At 40.1% G+C, this 22,574-nt stretch overlaps 1 protein-coding gene across 3 annotated transcripts in view; it reads left to right on the top strand.

Moving 5' to 3' along the window:
- The window catches only part of LOC124170267 (serine/threonine-protein kinase DCLK1), a 282,836-nt gene that overhangs the window by 132,151 nt on the left and 128,111 nt on the right, over positions 1-22,574 (top strand). The gene's annotated exons all lie outside the window — the stretch shown is intronic.

Genomic DNA, 22,574 nt, shown 5'->3' with positions numbered 1-22,574 from the left:
TTTAGCTCGGTAATTATTTTATAACATTAGCACAATTTTAAAGCGAGTGGATAATTTTTCAGTTTTTAGCCCTTTTGAGAAGTAGGTTTTGACTTTGAACCAAGCCGCCGAAATACATGTTCTTAGAATGAAATTCGTTCTTACATGGCGAATATTTTTGGATTTTTAATAGGAAAGTTTCTGATACATTATTATATCTTGGGATTAAGGTCGGGCCTCTCGTATACAGTGCTGCGTTAGTTCTATGATCCTAAGAAAATTGCAGTACTAATATGAGCTTAATCTGTTCTAATAATTTTCTAATGTGTCTTTCTATGAGAATCAAAAACTACTCTGTGAACTACTTACACTTTGAAAATGATTTATCTGAACTAAATTTTCTGGTTCCAATTGTTTAAAACAATGATATTTTGACAGACAACATGAATCAGATGTTTTGCTACTCAAAGACACGTTAATCGATGAAGAGGAAATGGAATAATTTGGAGCCGAAATCGGGGAAATTTATTCAGATGAGGCTTTATTGAACCCATAACTACAATATTAAACATGGAAGTGATTGGTTTTGGAATTTGAAAGTCATTCATCGATGTAATCGCTGGAATATGAGCTCTCTGAAATCATCATGAAGAACGTAGTAATAAGGGAGGCACAACCCGGAATTGGAGCCAGTCTTGTTGAAAGGTCAAATGCCGATCCCCGGTTTGCTCGTCATAATTTTAACCCGAAGGTGGTCGGCCTTTATTTCCCAAATTTCATGGCTAATTGAAATGATGGGACCACCGTCGCTCTAAATCCAGGTAGGCATAGTAAATATTTCTCCATTCCTCCGTAAGAGAAAAGCAAATTAGCTAATTAGGGTCAATCATTCAATAAGGAAAAGCAAGATATGGAGGCAGTGAAAAAAGTCATTGAACTATAATAAATGTAATTACTGAAATTCAACGAATGTTTGCGAAATGTCGTAGAGTTTTATCCGAATGAAATATTTTTCAAGAGCATGAATGAGTAGTTATGGGTATTTATGTTTAAAAAAATGTAATTGACGTAATTTCGACATTTTCTTACTGAATTTCTGTCGCCAGTTATTTTCGCACGTTCCAAGTATCAATTTATCAAGAAATCCCTTGCATATTTTTATATTCGTGTAGAACTTTCCGTGAATGTGCATATGAAAGAATTTAATTTTTCAGGTATGGAAATGCAGGTGGTAATTAGCCTGCATTTATTTTGCAACATGGCTTAATTAGGACGTCATCTAGATTGCGAATATTTGGGCGTTTTTTCCTCGTGCCATCTTTGCAAAATTTCCTTCTCCAAATCAAATACGACCTGGGAAAGAAGCGAATACGTTCGTAAATTCCAATTTCGTATCTCGTCACGGAAAAATATTTTGGGCCTCGTTGATGAATATCCCGGACCGAGTGTATTATTCTTGAATCTTTGTGTGACACTAGGCCTGAATTAGGACAGGTGTAATATATGCGGGAAATTTTCCCGTATGCCCATTCGTCGCATGGTGTCACTTCATGTCCCCTAATGAGAGGGAATCTCTCTTCATCAGCAGAGCAGTTGTTAATTGAATCTGTTCATTAATATTCGATATCAAGTTTCTGAAATCGAGCGATTTATTTCCGTGAACCGGGTTAAATTTCATGTATTTCTTTTCTCCAGTCTGGAAAATACTCTTATATTTCTATGTCGTTTGATTAAAGCCATAAATATCCTTAATCCCAATAAAGATAATAAATAAAAATAAAAAATAGCCTTATATATCTGTATTTTGAGGCAAATGTCGAGAGAGTCTTCGATGAATCACGGATCGTAAGCCCTGCAAGGACAAAGTAATAGGATTGAGAATGGCGCCAGGACATAGGCGAACTTTAGTTTCATCTAAGTCAGCATTGTCATAATCTAATTTTAAAAATCCAACCTCGTATTAGGGAAAACTCGAATTTTTAAAGTGGCCTCATGTTTACATGAGTATAAGAAAATGTTAGATATTAATGATGCCCTACAATATCCGTTGCATAGTACGTGTTTTATCATCGCCCATTAGTTTTCATCAGCCAAATTCGCCTCTTTTAATCCTATATCACTGAGGGTTTGTTTTCTCAGACCTGGTAGTTACCCTTAAAATTATATATCTTAGAAGTTCTTGATGTGGGTCATTCGCACCATTTTTTTCAGCGGGAAGACTTATATCTTCGAATGAAAACGTAGGAGTTCTTTCTAAGTTTTCCAGATCCTATAAGTGCAAAAGTTTGGTATTTTCTGCTGCAGGAAGAAAGTGATGCTTCCTGTATTCGAGGGTGGAGTTCGGCCTGGTTGCTTGTCCAAATAAAGGACTCGTGAAACTTCTTCACGAGATCTGAGTCACGGCGTTAACAGAGCCGCACTCCGCTCTACACTTGAGGGTCTTATTAATTAGCTAATTGGGGCAAATTTCGATAGTCATTATAAAGTAATCGCATCGTCATGAGATAAAATTACTTCCCGCTACATTTTTACCGCTGTCATTGCGTTTTGGATTGAGAAAAAGTAGCGTAGAAAAATAAGAGTGTCGCCATGAGTTAGGGTCATTAGTGGTGTTGGTGGAAAGTTTTTCCAATGTAAGTTCGAGAATAAATAATGGCATTTTTTATGATCTCTCCGACGCTAATGGTTTCGCTGGCCTTCTTCATAAAAATTAACCTTGATGTTGATGGCGTCCTGAAGGAATGGGGAAGACGGAAGTCATCCGTACGATGTAGTCGTATACGGCGCTGAGGGATGCGAAAATTGGTATTATCATTTTTTGTTAGAGGAGTAGAAAAGGTTATCATTTGCAGATTAAACGCAATTCATTTGGTTCTTGAGCTACTACTGATATGTATAGATATTTTACCCCCTGGGGTCGGATACTCGAATTCCAGTGAGAGATAAGGTTACTTTCTATAAGTTATTCATAATTAGTGTTACTCTGATTATTGTGATGTATAGACGCCACATTTTCACCAATTACTGTTTTTGATAACCAGTAGTGTATCTTTAAGCGTACTGTAGAGTGTAACCCTTAGGGTGATATCCTTCATGTTATACATAGTGCGCTGAAATTATCGCTATTCTAAATCTTTATCCACATCAAAGTAAGATGACGTAGATAACTTCTTCGTTGTCTGCATCCTTTAGTGCCAAATATTCTGAACGACTCTTGATTTCTCCTTTATCCTCCCTCCTCTGAACAAAATTACTGTGCCAAATGGTCCATAAAACCACAATATAAAATATAGCTTACTCATCGTAATAATTGAATCGATACAGATATTATGTTCAACTTCTAACCTTAACCATTTTATGTTATTTTGGTGCTCCTAATAGTTTCTAAATGACTTTACTTATAGAACTAAATAAACTCTCATCCTTTTGAGCCATGCAGATTAATGCTCAATCAACTTTTGATCCAAGCGTTCTTTAGGGGCTGTTCGTCTATGGATGTAGACCTTGTCGCTCCCGTCAAAGAAATATTAATTGAAGAACAGTTTCTCCTTTGGGTGCATATTTAAATCTTCTATTCTACATTCGCTAATTTCATCTAATTTGAGTCGCTAGATTAATCGCATTTTCGTCTTGGGAGATTTCTGGGGAAGACTGGCGCTGCAGTTCTAGCCCTAGATCAGCTGCTCTTGCTCATATTTTTTTCCATTTTCTTTTCAATTCAAGTGAATTTAGTAGTCTTATTAGTCTTCCTTTTAAAATTAAATTAAATTGGGCTTTCAAGGAAAAAATATTCTGAAAAAATATTCGTTAAACTTTTCTCGTACTAAATTAAAAAAAAAAACTTAACGGTTAGGTCACGGTGTCGAGGGTGCAAAAAAATGAGGAAAGTGGAGGGGAGAGAGAGGTTCTTTCAAATTGCCGGGCTGTCTTATTTTTTTCACTCATTATTACGATGAGGGATGGATTTGCTCCGTGACCTTGCGCGTGTGGCGCCGGCTCCGGCTGCTGTAAAGCACTCTTGCCGCACGCACACACACACCCCCCCACTGAGGCGCCGTTATCCGCGGCGCGGGTTGAAATCGATAGCTCGTGTTTTGCGGATTCCTGCGGAAGGAGGAACTGCACCAATTTCTCCTCGGCGTCCTTGACGACCTGGGTAGAAACGGGGGAGGAAACGTGAGGTCAGGTGCCACGGAGTAGAGTGATTTTAGCAGTTATGCGCGAATATTAAAATAGAGGATTCTCCATTAGGCCAAAACTATGCTGTCTTCCACCGCGCATTTAAACGGTTTCACCAAATTCGCCACTCGCAACGCATACGATATCCGAATTTCAGGGAGGAAATAAATTTTAGTTACGGCTGCTAACCGAAAATTATGTTCGAGAGTACAAAATCAGGGTGGCGAGCGTCAGGGAAAGTCGGGAAAACCTGGTATTGTGCGGGAATTTCGGTCTAATCCGGGAATAGTTTGGGAATTCTCATTCAGGTCGGAGACAAAACTTATATAAGAAAGTCTTCTTAATTAATACAGATGCTTTGATATCTCAGTCTCTCCCTCCCCTTAATTCACCAAATAAAACTAATTTTACTCGCTTGTATGAATGGGCTATGTCTCATCAGTCAGTGGAATATCCATATGTTATTCTTATTCCATCGACCATGTAATTGCGCATTCCGACATTTAATCGCGCCACTAACAGGAAGCCGCTATTTTCTCGCTAATCGTACTATAGATGCGGGGCAAAATAGATCGAAGCACCGAATGTCAACATTTTTGAGGGGTAAGAAAATTATATGTAGAAGGAAAAAATATTCAAATTATAGGAGATCGGTATTTCGGAAATCGGAAAATTTTCAGGCAAATTCAGTAAACCATAAAATTGGATTTGACCAGTCACCCTGATAATCTATCGAATCCATAACGTTTTTTTTCCACGCGAGTGCCAATACTCACTCCAATGCAATCATTTGGAATAAATGGTTCTCTACGCGCTCATCGTAGCGCTGCTTACAGTCTTGATAATTATTTAAAAAAAGGGAGAGTGTAACGGCACCAAATAAATCGTCTACGAGACGAACTAGGGCCCTCTATATATATTCCCGTTGTAAATATTTAATTTCATTCCGAGGTACATGGCGGTACATAAGAATTCGGTCGCTGTCGTCAGCTTCTTATCACTCTCGCTCAGAAGGACAAATTTATTGCTGATTATTTCCATTTTACCTGGTTCATTTACCAAGAGTCAACCATAGCGGATTGGGAATATCGAATTAATAGTGGCCAAGTCATTTGAAATGAACTTGATGGAGGAGATGAAGGTGACCCGTCGTCAGCAGAGATTGAGTGAAATAATGGAGGGTCGCAAAGTGGCACTGTCCTGCCAGAACCCTTTCTCGTAGACCGAAAATATGAATGGAAACAAATTACCATTTGAATCAGGGACCTGGAGCGCTCCTCCGCTCCGCTATACTCCGGCTCCATTGTCGGAGCGGAGCAGTTCAATTCCTACTGCTCCGCTCCGGAGCGGAGCGACGACAATGGGACTTAGGTGCTCCACTCCGGAGCGGAGCATTTCTTGCGAGAACTCCACTCCAGCAGGAATGGAACTGCTCCGCTCCGACAATGGAGCCGGAGCATAGCGGAGCAGAACACAAACATCAATGCTTCGCTTCTTGGCGGGAAATCGACGTATGCACGCTTCTGCAGCCGTGGAACGCATCGGATATTCCCTGCGGCTATTTTTATGTTGAGTTATTAGTCCACATTCTACGTGATTAGCGGTATTATTTAATACCAATACATTTCAATTTACAAATAGTATTAAGTAAAAAAAAGTATTTGTTTCAGGCGTGACTTAATGGAACCTTCTTCACACGATGAAAAGTAGAGATTTTTTAAAAAAATTTGTGTGTGGCTGTTTATTCTCTGTCTTCTGTGCATTTGTACCAGACGATGACGTGCCACGTCGAAACCTAGGTCGTAAATTAAATATTTATGCGGAATTAAAAAGTTTTCTTTACTTTTCATTATGTAAAAAATAATTTTCAAATTGGGCAGTCCAATATGTGTTCTACTTAAATACCTTGTGTTAGATACTTTTGAATAATAAATAATGATAGTGATAATCTTAAGGATTAATACAATACGATAGTCGATAATCGCTATGTATGTTGTTTTATAATTTGACAGGCTTTGTGTCGCCATTTTAATAATTTATTAATTTTATTATCGCATAATAAAATTCTTTGTCGGGCGATATTAAAAAATAAAAATGCTGTAGGCTAATATTTTCAAAATTCTGGGATATCGTTTTTTTTACGATGCCATAACGTAGTACGTTTAAAATATTAAGGATGTATTCAAATTTTGAATACTCCGTTAATTTTATTTTAAATTTTACGGGAGACTTAATCCATCGCTTAAAAAAAATATCTACCATCCTGAAATGAAAAACCGGGTGGAAAACGATGGGTAGTTGCTAGAAATTAACCTTCTTGGATAATTTGTGTAAAGTTTTTTATTGTCATCATTGGTGTACAATTCTGAGGTTGATTGTTTGCTGCGGCTCCCAAGCCAAGTCTCCTATTAATTGTCTTTTCAGGTGTATATATTTATCTATTTCCTCTATTAATTTTCTTTTCGAGTAAATACATTTATTTCTTTCTCCTATTAATTATCTTTTCAAGTGAATATATTTGTCTATTTCCCCTATTAATTATTTTTTTCAAGTGTATATATGTCTCTCTTTCCTATATTATTTATCTTTTCAAGCGTATTTATTTCTTCCCCTTCACATACTTCATCATGTGTCCCATAAATCTAATTTGGGGTCTTTTTTGATGTACTTCATTTCCACTTGCTCTTCGTCGATTGAAGTCATTCCGTCTCAGGATTCGGATGATCGAGTATTTCCGTCCTCTACTGGACTTCTCTCCAACTCTTCTGAGGACTTCCTCATCGCTCACTCCGTCGATCTATTTGAATTTCTTTATTTTATTGCGCCACATTCTGAATGACCCTCAAATTCTCTGCTGATGTCATCGTCCATAATTTCCGTCTGCTTTTACTGTCTCAGGGAACCATGTTCCATTAGAAATTATGGTACGCTTACCATTGTAAATGGTAATAAATACATTAATAAATGTCCCCGAAACTGACGAAAGTTATTCATTTAAACAAAGCTTTTATTTACTTTGGTGCCATGTTTAGGCCGAATACGTCCTGCAAATACATATTCCTCAGGAAGATATTACTCATCCTCCATACTTTCTTATGTCTTCTACTGTATACTGTATAGAGGAGCATTTTCAGAGGTAGTGCGCTTATGAATGTGAATAATAATGACATGCTTACCATTATTTATGGGAATGATAACAATAATAACTCTACTCGAAACTAAGGGCAATAATGCATTCAGACAAACATAAAATATTATTCACTACTTTAGCCGGAATCGTCCTTTTACAATGCATTTCGCTTTGGAAAATCGTACACATAATTCTTTTCCCGCGAGCAAATGCTGTATTTGGCCGTAATTTTTTCCTCTCTTCCGTTCTCGTATGAAATCACAGCCGTCCCATTCTTTATCTTCCCAGAGTTCCCCGGAACTCGGAAAAGCACATGGGAGGGGCGCGAGAAATATAAAAGGGCCGTGATTGATTAAAAGGAGCCCGGCTGACCTGAGCCGAGCAATGCATTATGCATGCGCCGCCGCCGTGACTCTGGGTGACCCGCTCCAGATTTGAACCTCTGCCCGGAGGCTGCAGGGCAGAGAGAAAAAGAGGTATTGCCTTTGGATGGAGCAGCGGAAGTGGTGGCGGTGATTTAGACGTGTGAGCTCCGCTTCTGTTGTTCCTGCATTCTTGCTAGATATTTATTTATGTGTGTATTTTTACTAGGGTTTTAGGACAAGGTCTATTATAGGTCGTCGTTTTTGAACTTAAAATATTATACTTCTGTATACCGTTTTGGCTTGTTTGAAATTCCATGTCCAATTTGTTCAAAAAGAAACTTAAACTAGCCTTATATTTAAGTTAATAGTAACGCGATGTAGTTTTCTCTGCGTGAATATCATCTTCAGGGGATAAATGACCGTACCACTCGCACAATAGTTCCACCCTAAAGTCCGTTTGGCTAGGTAAGGGCACCGCAGACAAAAGCCATACGTGTGGAAATTGCACATTTTCAGGATCGGTTAGTCAGTTCCTTTCCTTAAACCATTGCGAACCGTAAAGCTTTTTTGATGGTTGTGGCCATACTTCAACCGGGGTTTGTACCCAGAAAAATTCAATTACCTGCTGTAACCATTTGGCTTCCAAGCTCCCCCGAGTCACCAGGCGTTAAAATTTGCTCAGTGTGGGAAAATTTTATTTTCAGTAATAATTTGCGAGATAATCTGATTTCATACTCGATAAAACTTCGATTACATAAGACCTTGATTTATAAAAAAAATAACTAGACTTACGGGAGAGAGGTGGAGAGACTTGTTACCCAATCCCCCCACCTACTACGTTACTGGTAGATCGATATGTATGCGCTTCAGTCGATATTTATGAAAACATCGACCCCTCAGTCGCATCTCGCGGTCCTGTGCAGGTTGGTGGGGTTATACACATTGTTCGCTTCAAAATTAAAGCGACTCGAGTCAGCAGGCATACGAACATCGAAGCACGAAATCATTTTACAAAAATAAAATATTCATTAATGAAACGCTTGTTTTGTTTTCCCTTAATAATCTTAAACTTTGAGTGGGTCTAATTCAGACATAGGAATTATTAGTCTGCGCGTAGAGTTAAAAAGGGCCTCGTTTTGGTGCTATGTGGCTTAGGGACTTTATTTGGAAATATTTGTGACTTAGTAATCATTATGTATGTACTTCCTCGCTTATAGGTTATGATGATAAGGGAGGGTTTTGCTTCAACAGACAGTAGTATGATTATCTCGTGATTTTTTGCCGATATTAAGTCCGTTGTGTCCCATCAAGGGAACGAATCGTTTATAGTGCGAAAATACGCTTCTGTGAACCCACAGATATAGGAATGAAAGTAATTTCAGTTCTGGTGATGAATTAAATCTCAAGCATGAGCTGCAGAATCAATTCCTAGCTCATGCCTCTCACATATTTCGTTGCTAATTCCCTTAAATGATGATATTAAATTGTTTTCAGATATGTAAATTTTATTCGAATTTCCCCCCTGAAGAAAAGACGCGAAAACCGTTTTCGAACTGCGATGGAAGTGGCGTGCGCCGCTCAATCCGTTGCGATACTTTTGAATGCGACTGTGCATATATGCATGCTTCTCTCTCTCTCTCCCTCTCTCACCCTCGCTCCGAGAAAGGGGTGTGGGAAAGGGGTGTGGGGTTAACACGCGAGTGAACTCACGTGACCCGTATGTCGTTCTCGCGGCCGTGTGATGATTACGGCCGTAGAAGGGATGTGTCTTGGTGTCGTGCTCAGCCTCTCCTCCTCCCTCCCTCTCTCCTTTTCCCCCCCCTCCCCCTGCGACGTCCCCCTATAGCGAGACCGCGACATCGGGGTGCACTACTGTGACCCACGCCCGGTGTGCGGTTTAAGCGGGAATCCTCTACAGTGGGCGTATGCTATATGCTCTCGAGCCGGTTTACCCATTGTGTATTTAGACCCCAATTAGATACCATTGGTAAATGAACTTGGGTTAAAGTACTATATTATAACGGTTATAATATAATACATTGGGTAATATATTATAACGGTTTATATATATGTACACAGCATGTGAACCAACGCTATAGTCAGGCAGATTTCAGTAACGCAGTTTCCTCATATATCTTGCTGAATACTTTCCGGGTATCGCTTCTCTCCCTTCCCTCTATCTTCATTTTCAACGGAATTCGTACCTTAGCTGAGTCTCTCCAAGCCAAAGAAGAGGTTGTGTGTTTGAGTCCTGCCTGGGTAGGCTACCCCCATCCAGGTTAAGGTTGTTGGTGCATGTGTAATTGTTAACCTGTTGAAAACCCCTATGTAAAAGGCCAATATGTGCTATTTTCATTGGTATGGGAATAAATAAAAATAAATTTGCATTTCTGGGTAAGTGTTAAATTAATTGGATTAACAGCATGAGAACCAACGCTATCATCGTAGTCAGACAGGTCTCAGTCACATAGTTTTCTCGCATATCTTATTGTGGATAATTTCTGGATATCGCTTCTAGCCTTCCCCTTAATCTTCACGTTTAACAGCACCCGTAGCGTAAATGGTAAAATTTCTCCCGCTAAACACGCGTATCTCTATCCTTTTTTAAATGATTTTTTACCAGATCCATCCAATAGTGAGCAATTTATTCTTCGTCGCAAATATGTGTACCAAATGACATAGTTCATTCTGCTTCGGTTGCCTGATTACGTTTAGTGTAACTTACTTGAACACCTGCGCAAAGATATTTTAGAGCATGAATACTAGATTCAGTAAATGTATGAATGGACCATTTTGCGAATAAATATCGTCATTTGAAGCAGAAAGGTCGTTATGTGAAGCAGAAAATCATTAGGGAACCTATTTCCGGATGCTTATTCCAAACGTGTTCTTTGTATGCATGTGATACATTGGGATTTCCGAGTGTGGATTCAATCTCTACGTATTTCATATTTCTGCTAGCATATGTAATACGCACAAAATTAATTGCGAGGAATGGAGAAGTGCGTCATTGCTAAATGTGATCGCATTTGCACCTCAAGACTTAAAGGTGATGGATCAGAATGTGTTTCTTCTCCGGAGTAATTTACTCATAATTGATTTTGTTCTCGTCTCCTCAAATTTAACGTTGTAATTTGACTGCGATTTCTTAGGAGTTTATTCAATGCAATATTTTTTATTTGATAGGTATTGCTAAGCTCATGATATAAAAGTGACGGAATAAACTTTCCTCTCACCCCGTGAAAAATTTTTGTTTGTTTAAAAGCGGAAATACTACAAAAGTGGAAAGCTACAATTTTTTTGTCTTGGCAACCTATATTCATGCGTTGTACTTTAGTTATTTTTTGTTCATAAGTTCATCGCTTTCATCATGAGGTTATAGTTATGTGTGAATAAAACGGCCCCACTGAATTTTTTATATTTATTCGGGTTATAACTCATTCGGCAGATAAGTCTGCTGCTTTACGGAGGTAATCCCTCGGTTGAGCACGTGGGCTAGCTCACACGCCTGAGTGTTGAAAGCAGACTTTTTTGTGTTCAATTTCTTTATTCATTTATTTTAGGTAGTCTAATATCGTTTTGTCTGATCCATAATCCGATCTGTATACCTCCTATTTTTATCATTCTGTTCGAATAACTCCTATCTACTATCACGGATTTATGCATGTTTTCTTCCCTCCCCCCTTCATCCACACTCTCGGCGTCCTTTTCATTTAATTGTGACATAGTAGTCCCTAACTTGGAATATGCCTTGTTTTTTTTGCTTCATCTTATGAAGCCTGCTCCATATTCCGCGTTCGTGACTTTTCGTTGGCACCAGATTCTCTCCGATTCCACATCTTCTCATCTATTGGTCGAAAATTGTTCCCATAAGATTCCAGCGCGAACTCTACCGAAATTTTCATGGAAAAACAACGAATGTGGCGTGAAATCATTGAATGTAGAACCCTGATGCAGGTCTGCGGAAAATTCTAAGTAGTGCATTAATCTCATCCGCCTTCATGAGGGTTCTGATTGATTCTTAATCGAGGTTATTTAATCCCGATAATTATTAATGTGCAATAAAAAAAGGATCAGCTCGAGAAGGTGGAGAAGATCGTAGTTTGGCAGAACATTTCGTCTGACAGTTCAATTTGCGAGGAAGAGGCATTCATTCTTTTCCCTGCTAGACATCGTTATTTCAGTAATTAAAATTTTTAACGCCCCCGGAATACGAACCCCGCCCACAGGTGTGGAAAACTGATACTCCACATCTGTGCGACCTCCCGTTTCCAAGGTATGCTCGCATCGTGGGCGAAGGGACGACCCGTGTCTTGTCAGGAGGATGACGGGCAGGTAATGTGATTCATTATCCCCAAGTGACCGAGATGCTCTTTTGGAGGGTCATTCCGAGAGTGCGGAACTTGCTTTAATTACGATGCTGGATCCGCGGTCGACTTATCAAAGGAAACCGGACCAGAGTGGACTCGAGTGTCGGGAGGATAGCTCACTTCAGCACGAGAAGAGCACGGCTGGCAATCGACGTCATATTTTGGCTCTTTCCTCCAAGTTTCAGTGGTGGTTGCCCATTAGTGAGGGTCGTTATCCTTATCAAAGTCAGCCGTGTGACGAGGTTCAGTTTGGAATAAAGTAGGAGAGAATTCCATCGTCTCCACTGGCGTATCCTAAAACGTAAGGTGTCGAGTAGAGACAAGGTTTAAGTCTTAGCTGTAGGAGAGAGCCAACTCTTGGTGTTGAATACAGTATGTCATGAGTTGATTTTTTAGCCGGAAGTTCACAAAATTGGAAAATAACGTCGGTTCTTACATGCCTTGCAGTTGAAAATTTTAAAAAGGAAAATTTTTAAGTAATTTTTTGGGAGAAAATATGGTTTCATTTAGTTTCCAGACATGTACTTCAATATGGCGCGAAAGTTTCCGTGTAGTTCATGGAATGGATTCTCGATTGACATTTTCACGCATTGTTAACCAATCTATCTCTAACCTTAGATTAATATAACTTCACAGCTCTTCTCTGTCTATTTTTTGGCTAGTAAGCTCCGATACTGCGCCGGTTATGATCATTTTATCAAATAAATGGGGATTTGGAGATTCATTTTTCGAAGATATGTCTTGGTTTTACCAATTAAGTTGGTTACTTCGTCCTTTTTAAAGAAAACATGGACACGCTTTCGCCATGTGTAGCATATGTAGCTTTAAAATGACAAAGTAGGCAAACCTAGCTGATTCAACTTTAATCTATCTTCAGGAAACCGCTTTTATACGATCTTATATCGTATAAGCCTTATTTACGGAAATTTTTCTCTCTCTAGGCTCTAAATTGTTAAGTCATGTGCACCCTGTTTGTTTCCGAGGAAATTTTTCAGTAGGTGGAGCATCTGAAAGCCAGCTCTGCAATTACTTGCATTCTTTTTCTTCCAGAAACGTGTAATTCTCCTTCACTACGAACACTTCTTCCTCGTCACCGCACAGCATGCGACATCCTCTTCCTGCTCGCCAACGTGCGGCAGTGCTCTCGGGAAATTAAAAGGAATGGCGAGGGCGACTGTGTATTCTCCGCTCTCCGTCCCATTACGCCTTTGTTCATGCAGCCGATTCTATTTTTGCGAGGTTATCACCTCTTCATAGTGCAATTCTGTGTGAGGTCATCAGGATTCCAGAAAATCCTCGGCATGCATTATTATTTAAAGTTCATTCAGCAGAAGTTACTTGTGGAAATTCAAAACTTTCTTCTTTTCAAGAACATGAGAGAATTTCTTTGGTATAATAAAATATATCATTTTAAGTCTGCAAATGGCGTATTGTATATTTGAAGATTTAGAACAGCGTCGGGTTCTAAATTTTTCAGTTGAACTGATATTTTTCAATCGATCATTTACACTTCAAAATATGATTTTTAATGAGTGTACTTCATTTCAAATATATGCGTAAGGTTTTAGTCTATGAAAAATATTTATTTTAACAAGGAACTTCTCCTTATTTTGGCTTTCCTACTTCATAACTTTTTCCTATATCTTGCTAATGGAATGTTGTATTATGTACGTTACTAAGAGCCTCTGATCTTCCTAATTATGATATACCTACTTAATGATCGTTATTTTGTCGCACCAATTGTTATCACTCTCGTGGTTTTTTTTTCAAAATAATTCAAGGTAAAAGACGCATTAATCCGAAGAAAATGACCGTGATCGTTAAAATGGTGTTCTTAAAAAATCGGCGAAAAGCTGTTTCGCTGTGTATTGTGTAGTAATTGTCGCTTTAAAATGACAAAGTAGGCAAACCTAGTTGATTCAACTTTAGTTTAACATAAATCAGAAAAGGAACGTAATTCGTTGAGCTTTGGTTTGAAATAATTTCCGAAAACATTGGCTTATATTTTACTAGCAGGCCGCCCGACGTTGCTCGGGAAGGAGAGTACTCAAGAGCATTGGTAAACTTGGATTTCATGGTCACATGGCAGGAGTTTTAGGTAAATGAACAAAACAGGAATGATTATGGTATACATATGTTACAGAAAACAATGGAAAAAACGATCTCCGTACACCGGGCATGGGATTAGCTTATACCTCGCTCCGCACTTGTGATCGCTATTTGTGTCCGTTCGTGTGTAGACCAAAAACGTCGTGTGAACGCATACCTCAGCAAAAAGATCTGCACTAAGAGGATTAATAGTTAAGTGTAGAATCCTTTGAGTTATGTTTTCCCTTTGTTAGGGTATATCATTTATGCGGTAGCGGAATATATGTGCGCCTACCCGGCAGGATATCCAACCACAGAAGTTGTATGACGTGACGTAACAAACTGTAATGAGAAAATGATGTAGAGGACGCGTGGGACACGACCGAAAGTAGCACTACGGGGTTAGAGAGTAGGAAATGCATAATGTACTAACTTCGGTAGCAATCCGTGCAGCCGCATGGAAACGCATAGCGTACAGACAAACAGATATCCTCTTAGATAATTATATACGAGTATGTAGATGCTCGTGTACACTCGGTGGAAAATATTTTTATGTCCATACGTGTGTCTGGTGGAGTGTTCAGAATAATGGCAGTTTGTGCTTGCATCTCATGACCACCCTGTGACTTTCGGCAGGTTTCGGTCCTGTGGGGTATTCAAAATAGTAAGTTTACCTATTCCAATTCATCTGAAGATCCACATCTTGGCCTTTCATCTTCCGCATCCAAGATGTGTGATTTCCAATGCTCTGGACCTTCGTTCTCCGGAGGCATGGCCTATCCGAGAGAGGAAATCAATGCCCTCCATTCGCTTTCGCACCTTGATGTGCAAATTACATGGTCGTGTGAGTTTAGCCGTGCTCGGTACTCACCACCGGAATACACCGTACTAACGGAACTTGAAATTCTTTTATGATCGTTGCAGGACTCAACTCTCCCAGAGGATTCGTATGCCATCTTAGAAACATATTTTACCCTATTTTATTTCCTTAACGGTGGGGTTTCCTTTCTTAGCTTTATAATATATTTCGATTCTATTTTCTAGTTGCAGAAAATAAATTTCAGAAATGGATTAAGCCTTACTCAATGTAAAAAAAGTGTAGTACTCTAGGGCAATATAGATATGTTCCAATTGAAAAAATTAGAGCTAGGAAAGTATAGGTGTTACATGGGCTTTTTTCGGTAGCATTACTTTTTTAATTATCCCATACTTTCGAAGCATTTTTTAATCTTAGTCAGTAGGTTCTACTACTATATTTATTAGAGAAGTATCAGTCTTATCGCAGAAACTGTAAATATTTTTAGAAATCTGCACGCTACATTCATCCTCATCGGGAGTTATTTTTTCACCTAATTAGGTCTGCTGTTGTCACTGGCTGGTATACGTACGATGAATAGATGTACAGAAGAATATAAATTAGAAAATTAAACTTCCATCACCCCTCAAAAAGCCAAATTTGATGATAATTTTTTACAAGGATAATTTTTTGCTGAGTTTTTTAGTCTTCGGCTGTAAATATAATGGGAGTGACACATCCAGAATTGTCCATTAAATTGAAAGTTATTTGAGGAGTTTAGAGTACTTGAGATTCTTTAAATCAACCATCAAGCTTTAAAGAGTCAGCTTTGTGCAACCAGTGTGGAGTAACTTCAAAGTTCTAAGAGAAGGAAAGTTAGGAAATACTGGTTTTGTTATTTTTGTCCGCCTCTTGGTTCATCCCATCGAGATCATAATAGGGATCTTCAAAGAATTTTGTGGGTCAGCACTCAAAAAGGAGAGCCGTCAAAAGGGAGTGGATGAAGTTCGGGACCGCAGGAATGCAATCAACTCCACATGGGCATTTAAATTTATCTGCCCTATTTATAGTGCGCCAAAGCGCTGGTCGATTTTTATCGCTCTTTCGACGACGATAGCGCCCCTTTGCGTTTTGGTGCTCGGCGATTACCTCAGGAGGCGATCGCGTTCTAACCCCTACCCCTCACTTTGGGGCCATCCGAAGAAGGCGTTTTCATTAAGCCTCTTGCTTTTTTCTTATGATGTTCAAAGCCGAAATTATATATGTCCCTGTAAGTTTTCTTGACGTCCGATTTTTTTATTATTCTACCTACCAATTTGTTATCGCTGGAATAGTTTTGTTTAATTTTTTTAATTCTCGCAAGTATTTATCTTGGTGTGGTATTATCCTAATGGCTCTACAATGAATGAAACGATTGATTTATTTATAATAATTCAAGCTTACCAAATACATTAATGAGGATTTTATATTTTTTAAATAAAGAAACAATTGATCATATTTGTCTTCATTTTTCCTTGTATTTGAATTGTTTCGGCAGGGTGTAATTTAATGTGTAATGTTTCCCTTTGGAGATTAAACTTTGGAATCATCCATGTACATGAAAGGTGTTTAACCGAGGAATACAGCTTTGTGATTGGCTCACATAACTTTTGATTCACTTGATGATCTACTATCTAGTTCTACGATAAAGCCATTTACATATGACTGGTTGACAATAGAGCGATGCAACTTGAACAGACCGATAATATGACCGGTCGAATGTCATTATCATGGTTGTAGAATGCATTTTAGGAAGGTGGATTGTGTGAAGCAATCAATGGAAGTGGAAATTAACCTGAGTTTTTCTGTCCTCGGCGGATGAAAGTGTCCACATAATTCGATTTTCTCATTATCAGTTTTATTAATATTGGTTTAAGATCCCATGTCATGCATTATTACTACAAATTGCCAATCCGTCTCATTAATGCCTTAAGAGTTATTTTGAGCTTTATGATCTACAGTAAAACTTTGGCATCGCACTACTCTATTCCCAGTTATCCCCCGTTTCCCTCAAACGTAATTAGATCCCTTCCAATTCCTCTTAGAAATAATGTTCCTCTATTTCACAGTTGGCTCAAATTTGCACATTTTTGGCCGTCCCTCCAAACATGTAGAAAAGAAGTTCCAGTTTGAATAGAGCCGCAGTCAGCATTCCGTTCTGAAGCGATTCGTTTTATTTCCATCGGAAGATTTTTTTCTTCGCCGTGAAGAGTCATCGGCGTTGTGCACACGCTCGGCGGAGAGGACTCACTTGTCTGGCAGAAAAACCTGTCCGTCGGAAGGGTGCTAGCCGTTGGCGGCGTGGTCGCGGCTCCTCTTCCGTTTAGCTCGGCGAATCGCATGACGAATGTCTGGCTCGAGTGCAGAGCCGCAGACGCATATCCGCCCTGTTAAGAGAGCGTGTTGTCTCCGGGGAAGGGAGGGGGCAATCCCACACATCGCCTCATCCCCATCGCACCCTCGAGGGCAATCATCTCATCCCACGCACTCTTCCCTCCTTTGTGGCATCACAGCATCCTGCATATCTTGCACCGCACATGACATAGAACCCTCCCTCTCGCCCCCCTTGACAGCTTCCTACATAAAGTGCGTACAGGGCTAGTTCAAGTGCGTCGTCGAGATGGAATAGAAATATTTTAGTAGGTACCTCAAGAATCTTGAAGATACGTGGTTGTTGGCCTTTGTGGTTCAAGTTCGCACATACCTTACGATTGCCATATTTTATCATCTGCTAACCCACGGCACCTCATGCCGCAGCGGAGACTATGGATGAGGAGGACGATCCTTGGTTTACATTCCAAACATGGTGCGTCAACATTCTCATGCTGGCTCGCTTCTTGGATTAATAACTATCAAAAATGTAAACGAATATGAGGAAACTATGTGTACGCTTGTCGTTCGCCAGTCTTTATAGTAGAACTCAGTGGAGGATCTATGGGAGGGGCTAAGGAGGCTATAGCCCCCCCCCCCCCCGGTGGGTATACAATTTACACTAGATAGAATGGTAATTTTTTCCGACCCCCACTACTGCTGGAATTTAACCCCCACTTAGACCCCCCCCCAACCTTTTCCCTGTCCTGCATCCGCCACTGATAGAACTTAACCTCTTAGTATTCCGCCAAACGTTATTTATATCTGACCGACTTCCCATCTTATCATTTTCAAGCGAGTACAAAGGCGGATCATTGTATGGAGTGGCGTAACTATGGGGGAGAGATCAGGGGATAGATCCTCCCCAGAGCCTCAGAGAAATAAAAAAATATCTATAACTATTGTCTAGTTTTGACGCATTATAACTATTATACATCTGGTTAAAGTTAAATTTTTAATGCCAAAATGATGTAAAATGTATTTCCAAGTGTGTAATATTCCAAATTTTTACCAGATTTTGCTGGAGGGGAGATCGCCGGTCGAAACCCCCCCAAGGCATATACCTAGCTACGCCACCGATTGTATGAGTACCAACAAGTCATTTTTTTAATCCTGTGAATGGTGCTCTACAACTTTTACATTCATTTGGTTCATCTCCGAAATCTTCTTCATTTGTTTCAAGTGCTGGTCATATGGTTTTCTACAGGAGTTGGATGTCGAGGATTTTCATCATGGAGAACTTAATTAGCTTAGAAAAAAGGAGAGGGCCGGGCTTGGGGCAGTTTTGGTTTCGGAGGGGGAAAATATATAAAAGGATAGATGAAAATCCTGCGTTTTTGAATCTCATACGGCCACAGTATCTTCCTCCCCCAGGTAGCTCCCTTCATAAAATGTGGGGGGATGGTTCAAGTGCGGCATAGCTTCAGAAATGGTATTTCGCCTAAACCGCTGAAGCACTCCCCAGCGCTGTCGCTTCCTCTTATGAGAATCAGAGCAGGGGTGGGCCACCTCTGGTTCGTGTGCCGAGTTAGTGAAACATCCCATTAGTCTCTCTCTGACGCGCCCAAGAAAAAGTAGTGGTTCAAAAATTGTGTCTGTTGCTAAGCAATCGGCGTGGCCCCTGTATTGTATCTTTGGATCGGAAAGGGCTTGCCTAACCATCATCTCAAATTATAATTATATCTATATCAACAATATCTTGATGGTCGCCATTTCGGGAGTGAAATTTTAATAGGATGGGGTCAAATTTTATGTTAGGCAAAATCGTAAGACTTTATTGATAAATGGGTCCGTTGCTAACGTTTCAAATCGTTCTAATCGTTTATAAAGTAAATATATTTGGCGAACACATTCGTTTGGATGTTTTCTAACCCAACTAAAATATCATGCCATGAATGGACTTCTCAGGTGAAAATATAATCATTATTACGTCAGAGGTTTGGGTTGATGTTAGGATCCCCTACCTCAGTAGTGTAGAGCTTAAGGGGCGTATCTGTTAACGCATATAATAGAAGGTTTTTACCTTAGTTGGCAACGTTCTCTTCTTGCTCCAAGGGAATGCTTTTGTTTTCGGCGTGCCTTCGGGCTTTGATGCGCGCAGTAGGCCTGCTTAGCGCTCATCCGGACGGGCCGAGCCTCGTTGTCGTCACTTGGAAGTCTTCGCGACGGACCCTTTCCCAGCCGCGTCTCCGCCATGTGCACTCCCCCGTCCCCGCGCTGACGACATCCCTCCCTTTTACGTCACGCCCCTCGCATTATTACGTTGCCATCCCATCCTCAATCCCTCCCCAATCCCCCGGACCTTCTTCTCCCGAATGTCCTCCTTGAGAGCAGCGCGAGTGAGTGAGTGAGTGCGTCAGTTTCGCGCGAGGCCGGCCCACGCGGAATATACCTCTCTTGTCAGTCCGCATGCACTCCACCCCATTCTCTCCTCCCCTGCTCCACGATCCACTCTCTTCGCGTTCTTTTATGACGGCCTCCCCCGCTTCCACCGCCTGCCACACGAGGAGCGGAGACGTTGTTGGGATGTGGGAGACGGTTTCCCCCACAGTGGCCGTTGCTGTCAGCGTCCCGAGTACAGGCTCTGTTGAAGAACCTCATACCTTGTGGATGATAAAGGTGTGAAATAATAATGTACGAAATTCTGCTTATACTTCGGCCCGAGTGACAGTGTTTGGGCTATAACCTGGGACATCAAGGACCCTCTAAAAGAATTCAGAGTGGGATACGTTGAAGATAGCCATCTCCTACGGATCAAAAAGTGGCATAATGAACTAATGGAGTACAATTTCTACAAAATAATAATTAATTTGATTTTGCTTCGATATAGATACATAATATTCGGGGCCCTCGCGTACCATACATCCATCAAATGATATGTCAACTTTAAAACCCGTATCGAAGCAAATTTACTTTTGAGTAAGGCGGCATACTGTTAATTCAGCATGTAGAGTCAAAGTAGAAATCGGAGATGACATTTTTAAAGAAAGTTTTAAGAACATAATCCGTTACTAAAAAGACAGATCAAGCAGGAGGTATGCGTCCTCTGAGAGCGTATGGGGAAAAACACTGTTTCATATTGGACGAGAGTAATATGATGCTATGCTGTGACTATGGTTTGTGGAAAAGAGATGTCTTGCCTTAGTGGGATGTTGAGCTCCAGGTGTGGATGATGAGTGAGAGGACTCTTCATCGCGATCCCTTTTCTCCTCTTTTGGGACCTCATGAAAAGCGGTCGAGTACGGTCTTCCATTTGCCGCCAGCACTCGCAGCTGTGCAGCGCCGTTAGTGTGGCTGCTGCTAAACTTGACGATCTGAACGGTAACCGGTGTTATTACCGCACTTTCTTCCTCAACGGCTTAATCACTCTCGCTTCCCCGGTCGTATTTTGTCTTTTGTCATAACGCATTACGTGTTCACAACTTACGCTATCTTATTGAAATATTCAGGGTACACAGAGTAGATCTTTGTTAACGTGGGACTGTATCTCAAATATAAATTTTACGTATGGGGAAATATGGGGCTAGAGTTTTCAAATTTGAGATATAGGAAAATTTTATGAGGATCTATCCAATCTACGTTGAAATTTACATGGTGATAGCTTTTAATCGAATAATATGCCTCAAAGAAGGAATTTTCGAGCAGGAGTGATGCGTCTACTCAAGATGTCGCAGCTGATTGTTTATGACGTCTTTGTGGCAACATTAGCTGTCATATTTTCGCAAATGGTATTCATTATTGCTGCCCATGCACTTCCCGACTTTTTTCGATTGTATTATGTCAGTTGAAGTTGGTTTTTTAATATTACTAAAGCTTTCTATCTTCGAGAGGTTTCAAAGCTTGAATAATCACCTTTTAAGGTTGGAAAATATGTTGAATGATAAATGGAGACGTAATTTTTAAAGAAAGGCTTCGAAAGCAAATTGTGTGGTGATGTATTCTCGGCCTCCGCTTCATTCTTGTATCTCTTGGATTTTAATTTTCTCGACAACGAATATTAAACAGATTTCTAGAAGTCGACAGCCTCAATGACATTCCTTACATAAATAGGCGTCGTGGTTTTAGGGCTCACTCATAAGACTCTCATTTGTGACTAAAAAAGACCGTGTCTATTTTGTTAGCCACGTAGTAAGTGCCTCCCAGCATTTTTGTGAAGATAAGTTCATCTTTGTTCCTTTTCTTCCTCATGAACACAGATTAGTAGAAACTCGGATCACTCATTTTGGTAAATGCCTGCTTGAAACTATTGTTTATCGGTGGTTTAGAATGAGTAATAATTTACTGCATATGTTTTTTATCTTATCATGTTAATAGACTTATTTTCAAAAGAAACTTTCAGTTTTCCTTTATTCTTTACATTTACGACTAATTGCAAGCTAAAAACTTTCCGTCAAAATAAATAAACTTTTGCTGATATTTTCGTTAGTGTAAAGTCATGCATACAATTAAAGCACTAATGTCGCTAATGAGCAATTATGAGTCGTACTCGGCCCTTTTACTTACTTACTAGCTGTCCAAATGTGTATGCATTATGTTGGACTGTCTAGTGTGCCCCGGCAGTAGACCCTTCACGAGGTTGGCTGCATTGGATGCGACATTGATGAGGACGTTGTGCGAGTTCATTGGCGTCTCAGATGCAAGGGGCCGATTCCGTCCTAGTCCGGTCATTGCATTTCTTCGTCCCTTACATCCAATTATTAGCGGTGGAGAGTGCCCTCCTTAACTCTATGTCTCCTCGGAGTCGGACTTGAGACGGCAAAGGACGGCATTGGGGCTTGACAGGAGAGAGGGAGCATATACTCGCTCTCGAGTGGGTGGGCAGGAAAAGATCAGTTTTAAATTTGAGGAATTGCGTCACCTCCTATTTATGCCTTGTTTCCTTTGAGGAAACTAAATGGAGGAATGGTCCGAAATACTCATGCTTGTATTACGTGAGCCGTCTTGTTTAGAAAGGCGCGGTGTGACGTAGCGAACGACTGGTTTATATTTGACGCATTCTTTTCATTATCTCTTGTGTCACGTGTTATTATCTTCTAATCAGTGTATGAAATTTGGTGGAACATATTTAAGTATGCTATTTAGTTTGGTTTTCTTAAAATATATGCCGTCCTATCTCCCCTGGCGTCTTATAATTCTGTTTCTCTTCTCCCTTTTCTGTGAACATAGCATTAGTATGACTGTGACTTCGCGTCAGTCGTCCCCTGTATAATTATATATTCGTGTTCTTCCATAGCTTACATGATTCGTGTCATTCAAGA

This window comes from Ischnura elegans, chromosome 1 (assembly GCF_921293095.1).
Source record: "Ischnura elegans chromosome 1, ioIscEleg1.1, whole genome shotgun sequence".
Classification (NCBI taxonomy): domain Eukaryota; kingdom Metazoa; phylum Arthropoda; class Insecta; order Odonata; family Coenagrionidae; genus Ischnura; species Ischnura elegans.
The sequence above is the reverse complement of the archived record's forward strand: the minus strand, read 5'-3'. Positions and strand labels throughout refer to the sequence as shown.